Raw genomic sequence first — 19,103 nt, 5'->3', positions numbered from 1 at the left:
AGAACACCGTCCCCCACATACCGCACCCCAAACTCAAACACTGCCACCCTCCCCCAAAGCCGCAAGGGATAAAAAATAACATAAAATAAAAACATGCTACCACTGCCACCCACCACATCATTAAGGACAAAAAAGAAAAAGAAAAGTCTTCTACAAATAAAACTCTTTCCTTCTTGTTCTAGAAAAACAGTAACGAATTGGGGGGTGGGGTGGCGGGAACGCAGGGAGGGAGCAGACGAGAGCTGCTCTGCCTTTTCATCTCCATTGCTGAAATCATCTTTGATATTTCTTATTTTTAAAAAAGAAAGAGAGAATTCCACAGAGGTGCAAGTGCAGGCTCCCAGTACTCCTACTGCGAGCATTCATGTGGGCAAAGGGTATTAGAATTCAGCGCCAGAAAGCCACATCCGGGGGGGTTCCCAGTTTCCCCTGCCTTCATCTTGTTCCCCTCCCTGCAAAGGAGCACATCCAATGGAACAGAGGAGGGGGCGTGTTTGGTTTCAGATCATGAGGCCAAGATCTGCACTGCTGGCACCCTGGCAAGATGGGGAGCGCAAGGGAGCGCAACCCAGGGATGCACCAAGCTGGCAGGGGGCGTCCTGAGCCTCCACACACTTCCCAGCAGCCCCCACCTCAACCTCGAGGCAGAGGAACCCGGCTCCTGTGTCCTTCCAGCCAGCCGAGTGCTTAATGCCTTGATGCCTGCATGCCCTTCCAGACTCTTCCATGAAAGCAAGAGGGAAATCTGTAATTTTCCCCCAGGAGACGCTGTCTAATCCACTTCCCATTATCCAATTCAGCCTTACCGTGGAGACCGTGGAGACCGTGGATCCCCTTTCTGTGTGTTCTCAGATGCTCCATGTCCTCACTGCCCTCGTCTGGATGCCCCCACCCAGCTGTATCCAACAGTCCCCCTGGTTCATTGTCTGGGTGCAAAGTCACCTCCCTTCTCAGTCACCCAGTTATTGCACTGTCTTTGGGAGATCTCTGTGGGCATGGAAGCCTCCCCTTTGATTATTCCTATATAGCTAACTGTGAGTGTGCACACATGAGTGTATACTACACGCTAAAGCCATCATGTTACAATCTAGATAAATCCCGAATGTGCGGGATACAATTTACAGATGTGCATAATGACATATTTAAAGAAAATCACCTTCAAGAGGTTTATAGGGGGTCCAGGAAGGTCACGGCTGCAGTCTGGATCTCAGGGAGTCCTTATCTCCCCGGATGTACATCCCCACTTGTCGCCACTCCTGAACCATGAGTGTGTGGCAGGAGAGAGTGCAAACCCCAGGCTGCTTTCTGGCCAAAACGGAGGGATCCAACCCTAGAAAGCTGTGTTTATGGAGGACCTATCCGGTGTTTCACAGTCTCCCCCTCTCAGTCACAGGGATAGACAAATGTCCTTCATCAGCTGAAATGTTGTCATCAAGGTCCCAACAGCTGCCAGCATGGTCCCTGCTGCACACTGAGCTCCTCTAGTCTCTGCTGCAAGCCCTCGGGTCCCAGCACGCAGAGAGCGAGCTCTCTAAAGAGGGATGACTGATGGCTTGTTCGAGCAGCTACACCAAAAGCAGGGCATCCCTCGGTTCCCTCCCGCCTGCTGGTGCTCCCAGCTGCCCTGTCCTCATAGCTAAGGTTCACTTCATGGCAGGCAACCTGCTCAGGGCTGAGAATGGAAGCTGGATGCTGGGCAGTGCCCTCCCACCAGGGAGACCCTCACAGGCCAACCCTTGTGATGGAGAACAACAAAGAATGACGACAAAACAGGAAAAGCAGTGTTCCCGCAGCCTAGTGGCTCAGAAGTTACAGAATCTGGAGGGTCTGCATCATTCCTTTTCTCTTTTCTATTAAAAATCTGCTGCTTGGGGGAGGGGGTCAGAGAGGACCAAGCATGGAGGACTCATAGGAGCAAGTCCCCAGACAGGCTCTCTCACTTTCTACTTGGAATGGGGGTCCACTTGCCAAAACAAATCTGGAGCACAGGCAGGAAATGTTCACTTTCAGAGAACATCTATGTGGTGAAAAACAGAGGAGACATCCTTTTTATTCCAGTCAAGCAGCTGCTTGTCCAGCGCTGACAGCATGCATGAGGCCCACAAAGGAAGGCAAAGGAGAGATGGGCCAGGAGGCTCCGGGGGGGGGGCTCGGTGGACAGCAGAGAGGTATGGAGGTGCTCCACCATGGGGCTCTCCCAGAACAGGCCTGAGTGCCCGGCTATACCCAAATATGCCCACCCTCACCCGCAGATCCCCCTCTCTCTCCCTCTTTCTCCCAAAAAAGGACCAGCTTGCATTTGAGATTCCCAGAGCTCAGAAGTCTAAGCAAGCATCTTGCCTGGGGTGGGGAGGGGCAGTAGGGAACAGTGGCTCCCTTCCCTCTCCAAAGGGCTGGCACAGCCCTGGGACATGGCTCTATCACCACCCCAAAGCTGTGGGTGTGCCCAGGATAGTGGTACAGATGAATCCAAAAAAAATGTGCTGGTTAAGTAGCACTAGGTGCTAGAGAAGGGGCCTGGTTGGACCCACTCCCCATCCCTGGGTTCATGTGGTCCCCAGGAAGCCCCTTCAGCTCCCTGGGCCTCCATCCTCCTCTGTGAAGTTGAGGACACCCAGCTTCTTCAGCATGGCACTGTCCCTCCACAGGACCCCTCTAAACCTGAGAATGTATCCTGTTCACATCTGCAGCTTTCATACATCTTTGGGCGTCTCTTCATCCCAATGCCCTGGCACACAGTTGGTGCTCAATAAATATTTGTGAAACGAATATAGAAATGTTTCCTTGTTGCATTTCATTTTATCCTCATAAAAACCCTGTGAGCTAGCAAGAGCCCTCATTAGCCTACTGGGGACAATCATCGTTGTTGCAGGAACGGACGCAGTTGACTGTAGGAACTCTGTTTACATGATTTCATTTCTTTCTTTCCTCCAGGCCGTGAGGTGGTACGATTATTACTGATGTTTTGCAGGTGGAAAAACTGAGGCTTGGGATGGGGAGATGCACTGTCTGAGGTCCCTTGACCCCAGATCAGAACAGATGCCTATTTCAACCAGGCCAGCTTTTGCCTACTTTCCACGAAGGCTAAGGGAAGGCTGCTGGTGAGCAAGAGAAAACAAAGCCTCAGGTTTTCACCAGGGTCTCTGGGTTCTACCAAGCAGGAGTGCATCTTATTTAAAGAGTCCTAAGGGAGGCCCTGGAATGACATGAGGGTGGACGGGGCTCAACCTCCAGGTGGGAGCCCGTGATGCAGAAGCATAGCTGTCGAACTGGCTGTCGCCCACTCCTCCAGGGCAGGGGGAGTCCCGCACAGCCCCAGGACTGAGCAGATGGTTCCTCCCTTTTCCACTGCAGACAGGCAGGGACACAGCTCAATAGAAGTCCAGCCAACTGCAGCTCGGAGGCAAGCAGAGCTCAGGTTTCTCTGGAGACTTGAAAACGATCTCTCTGACACCAGTGGACGATCTAACCAGAAGACTCTTTAAGGAGATCATGCAATGGTTTGTGTCTGTGTTGAGATGCGGCAGTAACTGCAGACTGCAACCCAGAGGGAGGCTTTGGGGGACACCCCAGGAAGATGAGGGGGGCTTGGCAGAGCAGACCTGTGGCTTTCCTGTAGCGCTGAGGGACAGGGAGCCCCCAGGAGGGGATGCGGCAGAGAAATGTAAGAGAAAGCAGATTCCTGCTTGCATTTCACATCCCTGTCCCTCAGGAGGGAGAGGAAGGGAGAGGAGACAACATGAATATTCCTTCACCATGTGGCCCAATATCACAGCTGAGAAGGCCCCACAGCTGTGGGCACAAGCCTCTGCCTGGCAGGGCTAACTTTAAAAATAAGAAGAGTTGAATCATCATAAAAAGTAAGAATTTTCCAGGCTCAGAGACATGACAGACGAAGCAGTTTACCTAAAAAGCCCTAGTGTTCTGGGAAGAACACACACACACACACACACAAAAAAACCCAAACTGTGGAAAACCAGCCTCCACAGCAAAATGAAGACATACTGACTGCCCCTGCTGGGCACCCCCTGAGAGCTCTTGGATACTCCCCCGACAAATCCTTCCTTTGTCTCTATCTTCTGGGCTCTACACTAGGAAAAGTCTACATCAGAAGAACAGGTCAGAGACAGGCCAGGGCCTAGTCAGGCTTCATGATCCTGAATACTCTACAGAGCGCTTGGAATGAAGGGGTCCGGTACCAGAAGGACAAGAATGTCAGAGAGCAGAAGCATCTCTAGACCAGAAGCATCACCATGAAAGCTTGACTAGTAGGACAAACTCTCATAAAAGGGGCATGGAGCCCTACCTCTTCCATAGGAGTCAGCTCGTGAACCAGTGGAGAAATGAGGACTGATGGAATTGAGTGGATATGATGCAAGTAAAGCCAAACTAAAAGAGTAAAGCAGAGTCCCAGAGATCAGGGGAGCATGTTCCAAATGCGAGTCCACGTGCTTACTGCAGGGAAGCATGGCGTATACGTGTCCAGCACCCAGCCTGGAGCTGAGGACTTCGTATTTACTGAAGCAGCACTACATGTCAATATTACCTGTAGAATGGCTGAGTGACTAAGGGGATGGATGGACGCTCAGCCCAGACTCACAGACGGAGAGGTGGATGATGCTCTATTGACATCAGAGGAAGCAAATGGAGCTCAGAGTACTGAGGACATGACTTTGTAATTCAGAAGTTCTCAAAATCTAGCACCTGGTATTCTAAATCAGTGCTGCCCATTAGAACTTTCTGGAATGGTAACTCTAATATGCTGACCGTGAGTCATATGTGGCTATTGAGAACTTGAAATGAGGCTAGCACAACTGAGCAGCCGAATCTTGGGTTTTACATAAATAGTCACAGGCAGCTCCAAGTGGACAGTACTGTTCTAGAGTTTCTCAACATACCTTTGCATGTGCTGATCCTCCTTGGGTGGCTGTTTGGAATACGGGCCACCTAAGGGCAGTTGGGAAGGGTGACTTTTTGAGAAACTGATATCAACACAAGCAGGGCCATTATTTTTGTAAAATTTTTGTTAGATTAAAAAAACATTGCTAGTCTCTCTCTGAGAAAATTATGTGTTTGTTTTTCTTCTTTTTATTTGCTGTTGTACAGTTTGATTAACAGTGGAAGTAACTGCTCTTTAAAGGTTTGGTTTAAATTACCCCATGGAACCATCCAGACCTTCTTTGTGTGAGAGTAGCTTAAAAATGTTCTATCTTCCATGCAAACTGGTCAGTTTTGGTAAGTTAGATTTCTCTTAATTCTTGTATTTCTCATGCCTTCTTCCTCTTAACCTTGATTCTGCTAGCTAGTGGTTCAGCTATTTACTTTTTCAAAAACCAGCTTTTTACCTATCAATCCCATTTTCTATCTGTGACTCATATTCACTATCTATTAACTTCATTAATGCCTTCTTTCTGCCTTCCTTCCGTTTATCATTCTTTCATTCTGTTTCTGTTTGAGTCATATATTTAATTCATTTAGTTCTAATTCTCTCTTTTGTGGACTGAATTTTTAAGGACATGAATTTTCTCTATCCCTCTCCCTTTACCGCCACCAGGCATAGCTGGTCCTTTATTGTGGGTGCTTCATACACCCCTCTGGGAGTCTGCCCCTCTTGTGATGTATTTGCTGATAGCGTGTCCCTCCCATTGGATTGGGTTCCTCAGAGTCAGGGTCTTTAGCAGCTCTGGACATCTAGCACCTAAAAGTGTCTGACACACCTAAAGGGAAAGGGGAAGTCACTCAATCGTGTCCAACTCTTCGCGGCCCCATGGACTGCAGCCTACCAGGCTCCTCCGTCCATGGAATTTTCCAGGCAAGAGTACTGGAGTGGGGTGCCATTGCCTTCTCCAACACACCTAAGGTCATCAGTAAATACAGAAAACATGGAGTGATAACATTGTGATAACTGTAAAGCCCACATTTGAGCATTTGTCCTATGCCAGACACAGGGCTAGACGTGCCATGGACATCAGTTCTCTTGTCCTCAGTCAACTCCACGGGGAGGGTTTTGCTCTCCCTCTTTCACAGTGTAGGAAACAAGGGCTCGGGGCAGTTAAGGACTTTCCCAAGTCACAGCTCTCAGAACTCATAAACCTAATGCCTGTGCCCTAAGTGCTGATTTCAGGAAGCAGAGGGTGGTGGCCTGTGTGAAACGGAGAGCAGCCGTGTGGCCCTGCAGTCAGAGTGCAGGCTTGGGTCTGAAGCCAGATCTACCACTGTGAGCTGTGGCACTCAAAGCAAATAATTGAACTTCAATGTGCCTTGGTTGTTTCATCTCTAAAATGGAGAAAAATACCCATACCCACAAGACTGTTGTAAGAATTAGACGTAGACATAAACACCCAGTACCACACTTAGCCTGTGGTAAACGCTCAGGAGCTAGTGGTGATGGTGATGGTTATGATGGTCATTATGATGGTGGTAATGATGGTGGTGATGGTAACAACTGTATTATCCAGTATTCCAATGACCACAATGCCACCAAAACCCAACATCACACAGTAGAAACAGGCCCTGTGAGGAAGACACTTGGCTTCACAGAGCACTGCTCTCGGGGCCCAGGACGGGAGGCAGGGCCAGGCTGGACACGAAGTTGGCAGGAGGGCGCACAGCATGGGCTGCCCAGCATAAGGCCTGCGGGAGAGCTCGGGGTAGCACAAGATGAGCGTAACACAAATGAGTGACGGGAGTAGGAGTTGTACACACATCCAGAGTGGGTGGAGAGAGGAAATTAAGTATACAAATTAGGGATGATATGAAATTAATGGCTACTTAAAAAACGCATGCTAATTTAACATCTTTGTAAGCATGAAAAAATATGAACTAGAAAGAAAAGACTGGCAAAATATTTACTGACAAAAGGCAAAATAAGAAAATATTTGAAAAGCGTGTAGCACATAAATAAACGCCTTGAGGTGGCAATTCCCTAGGAAATTCATTTTCTTCTGCAGGCACGGAGTCAACCAGAGCAGCTGGGTGGTAAGGGGGACAGAACCAAGACCTTTCATTCTCAGGGGCTGCTGTGCATTGAAGGCTCAACTTTGTGCCTCAGCCCAGAGCTGAGGTTTTCCACGCCCATCTCCATCATCCTTGGAGAACCCACCTAGGAAACTAAGACAAGAGAGTGAGCCACAAGGCTGGCATTCAAACCCAGGCAGTGCGGCCCCCAGTGCCCAAACTCTTAGCCGCTGTGTGGTCTGCTCTCCTCTCCCCAGTGCTAAGGGAAGGCTGAACTGGCCACCCTCCAAACGCTGAGAAGACAGGAGTCTGGCCACACATGGCTTCAATCCCAGGACATTCCTCAAGAGACGGCACCCGAAGGGCTGTGAGAGCAGAGAGGCCACTGGGATGAGTCTTGGCTGCTGGCTGGAGGCACACGTCTCATACACCACCAGATGAGTGGCCGTTGGTGAAGCATTTTCAAAGCAGGCTGAAGAAACGTGTCTTTAGCAAAACTGGGTTCGGCTGGCTCCGGTATAAACAGAGTCACGAGGCCAAAGGGAGGTCTGCAAATGTAAACAAAGGCCAGAGCAGAGGCTAGTGTGTGGGCAGGAGGGGCATTTCAGGGGAGGTCCCCCGGGCCACCTGAAGGCCCCAATCTTGTTTAATATCCAAGTGAATGATCCAGAAGACAGCAAGCAGGTTGGGAGCAGATCTGTCAGGGAACAAGCAGGCGGGTGCTGCAGTTTGCAAGGGGTGCTGGTGGGGGGAGCTGGCAGAAATGACCTGGAGGGAAGGTAATTGTCTCCCAAATACACTGAGATTCAGCTTTGAAGGAAAGCTGTGAACGCTCAAGTCTAAGAGAAAAAGAAGAACCTGGCTTGAAAGAGATATTTATTGAGAGGAAGAAACTCGGGAAGGAGGGACAGCGCCCATGAGATGACTGGGGAGCCTGTACTAGACGAGCTTGAATGCAATAAGCGGGCATGACTCGTGTTTTCAGCTGTTCAGGGGGAGGAAAAACAGTCCCTCAGAGGAGGTGGAGAGCAAGCTGCTCAGGGACGTCCCCTGAGGCCGCACTCAGCCCCAGCGGCCTTAGTAACAGAAGCAAGCAGATGATCAGATTCAGGGAACAGGACAACCAGCCTGTGGGCAAGAACCCATTAAACATCCGTCACTTAGCTTCCCGGGACTGACCCAGAGGAGGGAACATTGTGGAAGGTCGGAAGGCTGGACACAGACCAGGGCAGCTGGAGGGTTGGGATGTGGGGGCGGGCTGGAGCTACAGGGGTGGGTAGACTCTTCCTAAGAGGAATCTCCTCAGGCCCGGCCCCCCAACCCTCTGCCCGCCTGCACCTGAGCTGAGACGCTGCAGTGGGGACGTGTCTAGAAGCTTGATTCGGCTGCCTGAACAGCGCCAGGCCTCTCTGCTCAGCCTGTTTGGTGCTTGGGAGGAAAACGAAGTCGTCAGCTCCGGACACATTTGGAAATTTACTGAAGCAGCCATTTCGCACTGCCTTGTGGGGACTGGGTTAGTCATCCAGTTAACCACATACTCCCAGGGCCCCCCGTGTGCGGAGGCTGCGTGGGCCTGCTGGGAGCGCGGGGGAGAGGATAGTACAAGAGGGGGTGCGCAGGCTGGGGCTGAGCCCCACGCACCAAGGCAGTGGCAAAGGACTGACAGAGAGCAGGGTGAGCTGGGGGATACAGGCGGAAGGGGCGTGGTGGGGGCAGCTTCCATGGAGCAAGACCCCTGAGGCTGAGAGGCTGAGTCAGGCTCTCCACAGGCATTAACTCTAAATTCAACTGGCCCCCACTCGGTGGAGACTTCTGGGAGACAGGAGTCTGTGCAGAGCACCTGGACTGCTCAGGAGCCTCTTACCATGAGACCCAAAGAGAACCCATGGGGCTGGCCTCAGGCCTGAGAGCCAACAGTTTGCCCCAAGTATCAGACGGGCAGGGGCACTCAGGCGACCTCTACTCTCTAGCATATTGCTTGTGTGCTTACTGGAAGTGACCTCCTGAGGACAGGGAGTTTTCACAGCAGTTTTTCACTACCTGATACTCTGATACCTAAAATACTACCCAGCATATATTAATGCCTGGTAATTACTTGGAGCAATGGATGAATGAAGGAGTGGGTGGATGGGTGGGTAGATGGCAAATGGTGGATGAATGGATGGATGAAGGATCGATGGTGGATGGATGGGTGGATGGAGTATGGACAGCAGATGAATGTGAATGGATGGAGGATGAGTGGGTGAGTAGACGGTGGATAGACAGATGATGGTTGGGTGGGTAGACAGTGGATGGATGGATGGCTGATACATGATGGATAGATGGAGGGTAGGTAAATGGATGGATAGGTGATATATGAGGGCTACCCTGGTGGCTCAGTGGGTAAAGAATCCACCTACCGATGCAGGAGACATCCCTGGGTTCGATCTCTGGGTTGGGAAGATGCCCTGGAGGAAGAAATAGCAACCCACCCCAGTATCCTTACCTGGGAAATCCCATTAAGAGAGGAGCCTGGAGGGCTACAATCCATGGGGTCGCAAAAGAGTTGGACACGACTTAGTGATAAAAAAAAAAAAAACACACAGGTGATGGGTGAATGGAGGCAGGGGCCCTCTGCCGCATCTTCAGGAATTCCTTGAACATCAGGTTCCCGGTGACTGTGCCCACGCCATCACTCCCCCTCCCAGCCCCAGGAGAATTAAGAGACTGGGGCTGAAAGGGTCACTGGAGAGTCTCTGAGACTAAGCAAAGCATGTGTGCGCGTGTGTTCAGCTGCTTCAGTCATGTCCATCTCTTTGCAACTGTATGGACTGTAGCCTGCCAGGCTCCTCTGTCCATGGGATTCTCTAGGCAAGAATACTTGAGTGGGTTGCCATGCCCTCCTCCAGGGGATCTTCCCGACTCAGGGATCAAACCTATATCCCCAGGGTTCTTTGCATTGCAGGCAGATCCCTTACCCACTGAGCCACCCAGGAAGGCTGGAAGATGCTAAAGAAGACGCAAGAGGCTGAGAAAGCCTTGCCCAGCTCTTGCGAGGATCAGATGAAATAATATACACGGAGGTACTTTGTGAACTACAGAGCAGTGTACACGTGTGAAGCATTCATGCTTTATTCTCCATCTCTCAAAGACTGAAGCACCTTCCCTCTCCTCTGGTGGAACGCTTGGAGAAGGCAGCCACTGCCTTCCGACTGTACCCTTAGGATGTGACCAGAATGCTGTGAGTACATCACTGTGCTTACAAGGGACAGTAGGCAGCTAATGAGCAACTACTGACCACCTGGCCCCTGCTGTGTCCAGGGACATCAAGGGACCATAACGCATGGTGGCTCATGCTTTAACACCAAATCTAAGATGCCAGGTAGTTCTGCTCACGGCAGCATCAGCCTCACCAGGGCCAGCCAGTCCTGACACTCGTCTTAAATTGTCACCCCTGCCCCTCACCTTCCCATTCACAGCGGCGTTGCCAGCTTACTGACTACAGTGGGGTCTTGCTGAGCTTAGATCTATGCTGAGGGCTTTACCACACCAGCTCATTTTCTCCACCCAACTGCCCTGCAATGGAGGGTGATTGATCCCATTTCACAGAAGGGAAAACTGAGGCTAACAGGGATTAAGTATCTGGCCCACAACCACATATCTGACCGGAGGTGAAGCTGAGACTTAGGCTGAGGCCTACGTTTACACATCAGGGTCCCCATCAGCTAGACCTAGGCAGCTCTTGGCTGTTCCCCAAATCAGCTCCACCCTCAAAGGACCATGCTCCCATGAATTAAATACACCTTGGACCATGACTATTATTCCCAAACAGGTGTCTCAGAGTGCTTTAGGGGTCTGGGGCCTAGGCTTAGAGCACTCTACGGTGACTACTCTGAAAAGCGCCTTTTGGTCATTTCCCATGTACTTCGTTGGGTTTGGGGTTCACCACAGTAATCGAGGGCCCCAAAGTGTCAGGGTTACAGTATGGGGTTTCCCAAGGAGCTGTTGGGAGGAGAGCCTGGTCCATGAGGCAGACGTCCTCGAACTTGACCAACTCAGGCACTGCAGGAGTCCTCTCCTCATCCTGGCTCACATCACAGACCAGCGACCAGCACCCTAGGGGCAGTCCCCAGCCCTCACTAGGGAGGGGGCGCACACTCGTGGGGACTCAGGCCCAGGGTAGACCCAGTCTGCGATCCCCACATGCGCCCAGTGGCACTGATGTTGTCCCCTGGTATAGGGATGTGGGGCCACTGGGTCTCCCACGTGCACTGGTCCCACAAAATTCAAGTTGTCTCCTAGACACGCTCTGTAATGGATAAGGACACAGGAGATGGGCATTGGGCAGCACAGCCCAAAATGCAAGTTGGCAGGTATTCAGCAGCCACCAAAGGCCACCAAGGGGCAGATCAATAAGTCTTTGTGATACGCATTCGCAAATTCATTAGTGAAATAAATTCTCCCCCCAGTTTGAGATCATGTTAAAGAATCATTTGCTAATTCCTTTTTCTTTCTATGTGTAAGAAATGGTAGGGAGGCCACAGCTCCTGGGAACTGAGATGAGAAGCCCTGAGCCTTCGCCTGCCTCCTCAGTTTCCCCACTGGTGGAAGAGGGTGAGTGCCTCTCAGGCCAGGGTTCCACGGGTCTCCCTAATGTCTGTCTCCTCTCTTGAGTATTTGAGTGTTTTCTTTTTTCTTCCTCTCCCCTTGAAAAATCAAGTAGGATGCATGTTGGGTTGAGCTGGATGCTGGAGATTAGATTGCATCTGTCTGGATATAAATAATTTACTGCTTGATGGTCAGAGGGAATTTAATTAGTTCTTGTTCTCCTGATAGAATCAGCCCACCATTGCTAAAACATTTCACTCTGAATTAGTCTGTAAGGGGCCAACAAGGCAATGCTAATTTTATACACATGACGTCCCCCGCAGCTTCTGAAAATACACATCCAGCAGGAAGCACTGCCCTGGCTGCTGCAGCCGCCTCGGTGTCTGCAAGGCGGCTGGAGAGAGGGGAGTCGGGGTAGGCCCAGAACCCCGTAACCTTCTCTCCACAACTCTCCTCCTCCCAACCTCAGGATGAAAGGGTCAGGGACCAGGTGACGTGATCGGTAGGTGAACTGCCCAGGTGAGGGGCTGGTCCCTGCCCAGGCATTCCAGCAGGAAACACTCAGAAGAGCGACACATTTTCCCCTTTACAGAGCATGGCTCTGCTGGATGGCAGCCTCCCCACCTGTCTGGGGAAATCACAGCTTGGATTAGAACCTGAAGATGAGGCCCTATGCCAACCGGCACACGCCCACTGCCTCCGCGGGGGCCCAAACACGGCAGCGCAGGGTGGTGATGGAGGGGAGCGAGGAGGCGCTCACTTGTCCTCAAGTTCCCTCCAGGAACAGATGAAATGAAGCAGATCTCAGAAAACGAGCCAATGGGATCAAGAGCCCACAAAAATCACCACAATAGAAAAAAAATGCTCTAGAATGTGGGGATGTAGTCAATGGGTCTTTGGAAAAAAGTCAGAATCTCAGAGAACTGTTCACTAAGAAAGAAGAGGATGAATAGGCCAAAGGCTGACTCATCTGTTGAGCTGAGACCATCCTCGTCGGAAACTGTGGCCAATGAGCCAGCAAAACAAAAGGCCACACTTCTGTCGGTGAGGAAAAGGCAGGATTCCTACAACCCCACTGCCATCAGCTCGCTCGTTCCTTGGAAAATGAAGACAGCCACTTCTCGGCATATTCATGTCTTTGACCTAGAGAGGACGCTTGATTTCATGGCACGATTTAAAGTATCTGTTTCACCACAACCTTGCCAACACTGCATGTTAGCTTTTTTTAAGCCTTGGCTAACACGATATGGGAAAGGGGGTGTCACACTGTTTACGCTAGTATGGATTTGATTACTCGTGTGATTAATTTTCTTTCCACATAGAAGAGGAATAGAATATGTCCTCTTTTGCAAAGTGTGCTCTGTTTTGGCATTTTTCTTCTTTGGAATTAAACCAATGTGTTCTTCAACTGCCTGTCTGAATCCCCCGCTGGCCTGGAATTTAGGTCACAGAGCGTGTCTTTTTCTCTATCTGCTTGTCCGGCGCTCGCTCTGCGTCACAGAGTGACGGAGAAGACTTAATAAATATTTGTTGGGGAAAACAGAGGATGGAATTGAGGAAGTGAGTCCCATCATGGTTCACAGATGCGTTCTTCATATAGAAGAAGGAAATTGGAATAACAATACTCAGAAGAAAAGCATCTAAGGTTAATAGAACCAACCCTGTGCCCAAGCCCCGCTCAGTGCTCCACGTCTCTGTGCACCCCCCAGCAGGATGCTTGGCCCCACTGCAGAGGGGGGACCCAGGGCTTCTCTGGGGTGTGTAACTGCCCAAGGTCACCCAGGTAAGGGGTGACCAGCATTTAGCCCAGGCAGGCTGGTTCCTGCCCTCAGTCTGACCCACACCTGCATATGTGTGGTCCAAACCCTTCTAGTTCCTGGCCGGGTGGCCCCAACCTGAATCTCTTTCATCCAGCCATCCTTCCCCGTGCGCTTAGGGCCAAATGAAGGAGACACAGTCCCCCATTATTAGGAAACCCCAAGACGTGTTCACCATGCTGGGGGGAAGGTGTGCGCTGGTGTAGCAGGAGCTATCAGCCTGCCAAACAGGAGGGCAGATGACCAAACTGGGTCAGCCTCTCACAACAATCAAGGAAATGCAAATGAAAGCTGCGGGTGTGACATTTCCACCTGCGAAACTGGGGAAGATCACTTCTGAGGATAACAGCTGTGCTGGCCAGCTTGCGTGCTGGCACCCACAACAGCTGATGGAACATGTTAACAGGGGAACAAACTTCCTGAGGACCCCTCAGCAAAATGTCCCAGGAGCCTTATGAATGCTTGTGTTGTTTGAACCCAGAATTCTGCTTCTAGGAATTGATCTCACAGAAATAATCACAGCCACAGACCAAGATTTATGTACAAGGAAGTTAATCACAGGATTATTTATAACATGGGAAAAAACTGGAAACAACCCAACCCGCCAACAGGCCAGGAAGGAAGAAACGAATTACAAATTTGGGGGATAGCCACGCAACAGATTAGACAGCAATCACTAAGGACCACAGTTTTAGTGGATGCTCTAAAACGTGAAATGACGCTCACCACACAATCCTGCATGAAAACAAGACAGACTGTATATAAATGTCATCCTAATCTCATTTTTAAATGCATATTTTGAAGGACTAGTAGGAAATAAGCCAAAATGTTAAAGTAATAGTTACCTCTGGGTGGGAAAATTTAGGTATGGCTAATTATTTTTCCCCATCATTACATTTTCCTGTGCTTTGTCTGTTTTTCGCAGAGAAAATATTTACTATAATAATAAATATTTTTAAGTAACAAAGAATAAATTTAGCTCTTTTTTTTTTTTTTTTTGGTCTGTGAAATTCATTTTGGAAGCTTACTCAGCTCTTCAAAGTCCCTTTTAAAGTGGGGCATGGAGAGCTGAAGACAGGACCCCAGCAGTGCTCTGAGAAAGAATACTTCAATTAATGCAACCTAAGACCACCTCTGGATTTTTGATGCCACCCTATCACACTGTGGTCTCATACTGTGGCTTCCTTAGTCGCCTGGCCCTGTCTCACCCATCTCAGGCTTGGAAAGTTTGGCTATTTGGACCCAAATAAAGGACTTTCAATTTATTCCTATTCAATTATATCTTGCTAAATTCAACCTATCCAACTGGTGTGATATAATTAAATCCTGAGTCTGTCTACAAAATGCCCTCACCATCGCTCCCAGCTTTGTGTCATCTTCAAATTTAATAAGTCTGCCACCTGTCCCCAGCTGAGTCATCCACCACCATAGAGAGCGGGAAGAGCATGGCGATCGAACCCATCTCTAGAGGCTTATCACACGTCTCTGGAAACCTCCCTCCATGTTTTAGCCATTTGATAATCAGCTCCCATTTGCAGTTCAACCAGTTACAAACATTCTGAACACAGATATTTGAAGAGGCTGTCAGACTCCCTATTTGGGCCTTGCATGCTCATCTGGGATCACCCACTTGTCCACTAAAAAAAGTGGCCAGCATCAAAGAGTCTTTCCCAGTAACTCTTTCCTCCCCCACACTGCCCTGCTCTCCAATGGGGCTCTCAGGTCTCAGGTGTGTACAGGGGAACCAGGAAGGACCAGTGTGAGCCCTAGTTCCCCATCCATCATGTTCCATGCATTTGGACCCTCAAATGGGAGAAAGGTTGAGGTTTACAACAGATCTTAAAGCAAAACCCTGAAACCCCAGACTTTCCATTTCATACATAATGCTGCTCCCAAACCACCACATCAGGGGGGCATCTCTCCCTATGACGGACCAAATCCACCAACATAGAGGGAGCTGCACAGGGCTGACCTTGGGCTGCCCTAGACTCCAGCGGCAGAAGCCTTGCTTGCATCCTTTAGACGCAGTGTCCATAGTTCATCTGTTTCATGGATCTCTGGGCACCATCAGGAGAGTTGCTCCAGACGGGACACCCTGGCAGATTGCCATGGGGTTAATGGCTTGTGCCTTGAAGCTTATCAAACAGGTTCAATTTTCTGCCCTGCAGTGAAAGAGCTACCTGCAGTGTGCTTAGCTTCTTCTCAGATGTATTATCTGGTTTGTTAGTAGCTCTGTTTCCTTCTTTATAAAATGAGGCCACTGTTTTAAGGATTCCCAAGTCCCTGGCAGAGGAAGCCATTGCCTTTTTTAATGACAACAGTGTCCTCTCTGGGACTTCATCTCTGGGCTCTGGACTCACTCCAAGGCAGGGCTGGCCGAGTCATGCCAACTGAGAAAACCCTGTTTTCTTCCAATCCAAGAAATTCAGAATTAGAAAATCCATTTGAAATTGATATGTAAGAACATGCCTGACGTTCCCCTCCATATTCTCTATCAGGTGATGGTGTGCAGACCGAACCAATAGCACAAAAGCCCCCCGAAGGCTGCTTGGATGCTCCCAGGACCCCTGCACCTCTTGGCGCCAGGGCCCAGCACAGGGCAGCACACACAGGGGCGTACAGGGGCCCCGTCTGGCCTTAGTGTCATGAAGCAGCCCTGTGACCCCCAATTCTAATGTCTCAAATAAGTATGTACTCAGAGTACAAACACCCTATTCCTTCACAGCAGTCTCTAACAACCAAGCTTCTGCAGGTCTTCCCCCCAACTCCCACTACAGCACAACCCGGGGTTAAGGCCTCTTTATTTCAACATTTCTCCCCATGCCCACAGTGGCCTGACCCTTCCACTGTCCCCATATTCAGAACAGGCGATCACCCACCCCCCATCAAAGCTTAGGAAGATGCGAGAGCCCCGTCCACTCACTTCAGGGGACAAGCAGGCTCATTTCCCACCTTTGCCCCATCAAAAAACCCTCCCTCTGAAAGTGACTGCCCGTAACACAGGATCCTGTATCCCACTCACAAGCTACCACTGAGAACAAACCAACCAAGCCCTCCCAAACCCTGCTCTGTGGGAGCAGCTGAGCTAGTATGGAATGTCTCCACCTTCCAGATTCTCTTACACGAGGGGTGTGGGGCGGTGGGGACCTGCCAAGGGGGTGATGGGGTTTCACAGTCCGCCCTCTAGCCACACACTGAAGAGAGCAAGGAAAACCTTCACTAGCCTCCCAAACAAGCTTCTTCTTTCCTCCTTTTTAAAAAACAGTTTTATTGTGGCAAAACATAAGTAACAGAAAATTTGCCATTTAATCATTTGGTGACATTGAATGAACAGTGACATTGAATGACATTAATGAACAGTGACATTAGGTCCATTAGGTCCACTGTTGTACAACCATCACCAACATAATTTTCCAAAACTTTTTGTCAGTTCCAACAGAAACTCTGTAGCCATTAGGCAATAACTCTCCCCCCTCCCTAAAGGCTCTGGCAATGACTAATCTACTTTCTATCTCTATGTGCTGTGCTTAATCACTCAGTTGTGTCTGACTTTTTGCAACCCTATGAACTGTAGCCTGCCAGGCCCCTCTGTCCATAGAATTCTCCAGACAAGAATACTAGAGTGGGTAGCCTTTCCCTTCTCCAGGAGATCTTCACAACCCAGGGATCGAACCCAGGTCTCCCTCATTGCAGGCAGATTCTTTACCGTCTGAGCCACCAGGGAAGCCCAGTCACAGGATTCGGGCTCCTCTGTGCATGGAATTCTCCAGGCAAGAATACTGGAGTGGGTTGCCATTCCCTTCTCCAAGGGATTTTCCCAACCCAGGGATTGAACACGGGTCTCCTGCCCTGCAGGCAGATTCTTTACTGCCTGAGCCGCCAGGGAAGCCCTGTCTCCATAGATTTACCTATTCTGCAGTTCCATATAAATTAAAGCATACAATATTCATCCTTTTGCATCTGCTTCTTTCACCGAGCATGTTTTCAAGGTTCATCCACATGACAGCATGTGTCACAATTTCACTCCTTTTCCTGACTGAATACTATTTCACTGTATGACTATCCTGCATTTTGTCGATCTGTTCATCGGTTGATGGATACTTGGGTTGTTTCTACCTTTGCCTATTGTGAATAATACCTGTGAATACAGGTGTACAAATATCTCTTTGAGATCCTGTTTTCAGTTCTTTTGGGTATATGCTAGTAGGTGTATTTCTTTAATCCACCAACTTGCATTTATTCCATTTGCTGTTGCCTAGGAGTGCCTGCTCTAAACATTGGCGCCAGACGCAGGATATTCTGGTGGCCAAGGTGAACATCTGAGGATGTTTGGAGGATGCATGAAACATGGATGGGTGGATGCATAGATGGATGCCTGGACTGATGGGTAGATGGATGGACAGGTATATGGATGGATGGATGGGTAATGGATGGACAGATGAGTAAGACACCCACTACCCCACTCTTCTACCCTCTCTTTCCCCTACTTACTAGCACGAGAGCAGTTTAAAAATTTCTGAGTAGACAAGGCTTCCTGCATCTCAAAAGCTGTGTGTAAATGATATTTCACACTAAGAGCAAAGACTGCCACTGGCTCCCAAGCCATCCTACCCACCAGAATAACCTGGACAGCACTTTCAAAGTGACACTTTACAAGACCAACCCATAAGACTCTGACAGGCAAGAATGGAGCCCTGCAGTCAGTATTTATTCCAGGCTCTCCCAAGGCTCAGAGGATCAGCCAGAGCCAGGAATCCCTGGTGCAGGCCTAGCCCTCCAGGAGTGGGCCTGGGGGCCCCGCTGCTCTGCACAGCTGTAGCAGTGCGGGCAGCTTTTTAAGAAATGTCGTGTCTTAGGAAGGATAGAGAAACCTGTAAATCACAGATAAGAGACTGGCTGCAGGATGAGGAGGGGCCTTGGGGGAAGGAACTTTTTATGAAACAGAGAGGCAGGGAGGAGAGTCTGGAGCCAGAAGGACTGTGAGGAAGTTAATCTGTTAGGTAATTATTGTAATACCGGCTCCACATCCCCTGCCCTGTCCTAGCTGTCATTAACTCACTGAAAAGGATGTTTCTTTAATCTCATCCTTTGGGCTGATGATCTGGCGGGAGCAGGTCTGAGATTCTTAAGGAATCCCAGCGTCTCCTGCATCTCTTGAGTTCTCTAAAGAAGTCAGCACTGTGGTTTCCAAACACACAACAGGGGAAACAATTGACCGTGACCTTGTCTCAGAACAAAAGGCGAATCATGGTCCTGGCTGTGAAACTGGCCAAAGTGAAGTCCTGACTCTGTCCCATCAAGCCCAGCTGAGGACATGCACAACCCTGCCTCCTTCCCTAATCTTCCTGTCCCTGAGATTGTAGGGTCTTCCTCACAGGCTGGATGCCTTCCTACATATCACACAGCAGATGTTTTTCATCCTATTTCGGGCTTCCCCACTCTCCTTTCCATCATAGAAACCCTGATTGAAGCTGAAGTATATTAGAATAATTGTATCAGATTGTATTAAGCCTGGAGTTAAATTTGTGATACATAGTTTCAATTAAGTTTTAAGTCTCCAATGCAGTATCTCATTTTATCTCTCTGCCTCATGCCAAGTGAAGGCTATTGGTTAATCAGGTGCAGGGAATGTGGCCAAGGTTGGATATTCATGAACTTGCCTTGCAGAGCTAGGCTCCCTCCTCCTGCCCCTTGGAGTGTCTGACACAAGGACCCCCACCAGAGGCTGCCTGGTCCCATTCT

The 19,103-nt window shown here is 49.7% G+C and overlaps 1 protein-coding gene across 9 annotated transcripts in view; it reads right to left on the bottom strand.

The window, feature by feature from the left end:
* RBFOX3 (RNA binding protein, fox-1 homolog 3) overlaps positions 1-19,103 on the bottom strand; it is a 432,377-nt gene that overhangs the window by 381,850 nt on the left and 31,424 nt on the right. The gene's annotated exons all lie outside the window — the stretch shown is intronic.

This window comes from Capra hircus, chromosome 19 (assembly GCF_001704415.2).
Source record: "Capra hircus breed San Clemente chromosome 19, ASM170441v1, whole genome shotgun sequence".
Lineage (NCBI taxonomy): Eukaryota > Metazoa > Chordata > Mammalia > Artiodactyla > Bovidae > Capra > Capra hircus.
This window is presented reverse-complemented; position numbering and strand designations above follow the sequence as displayed.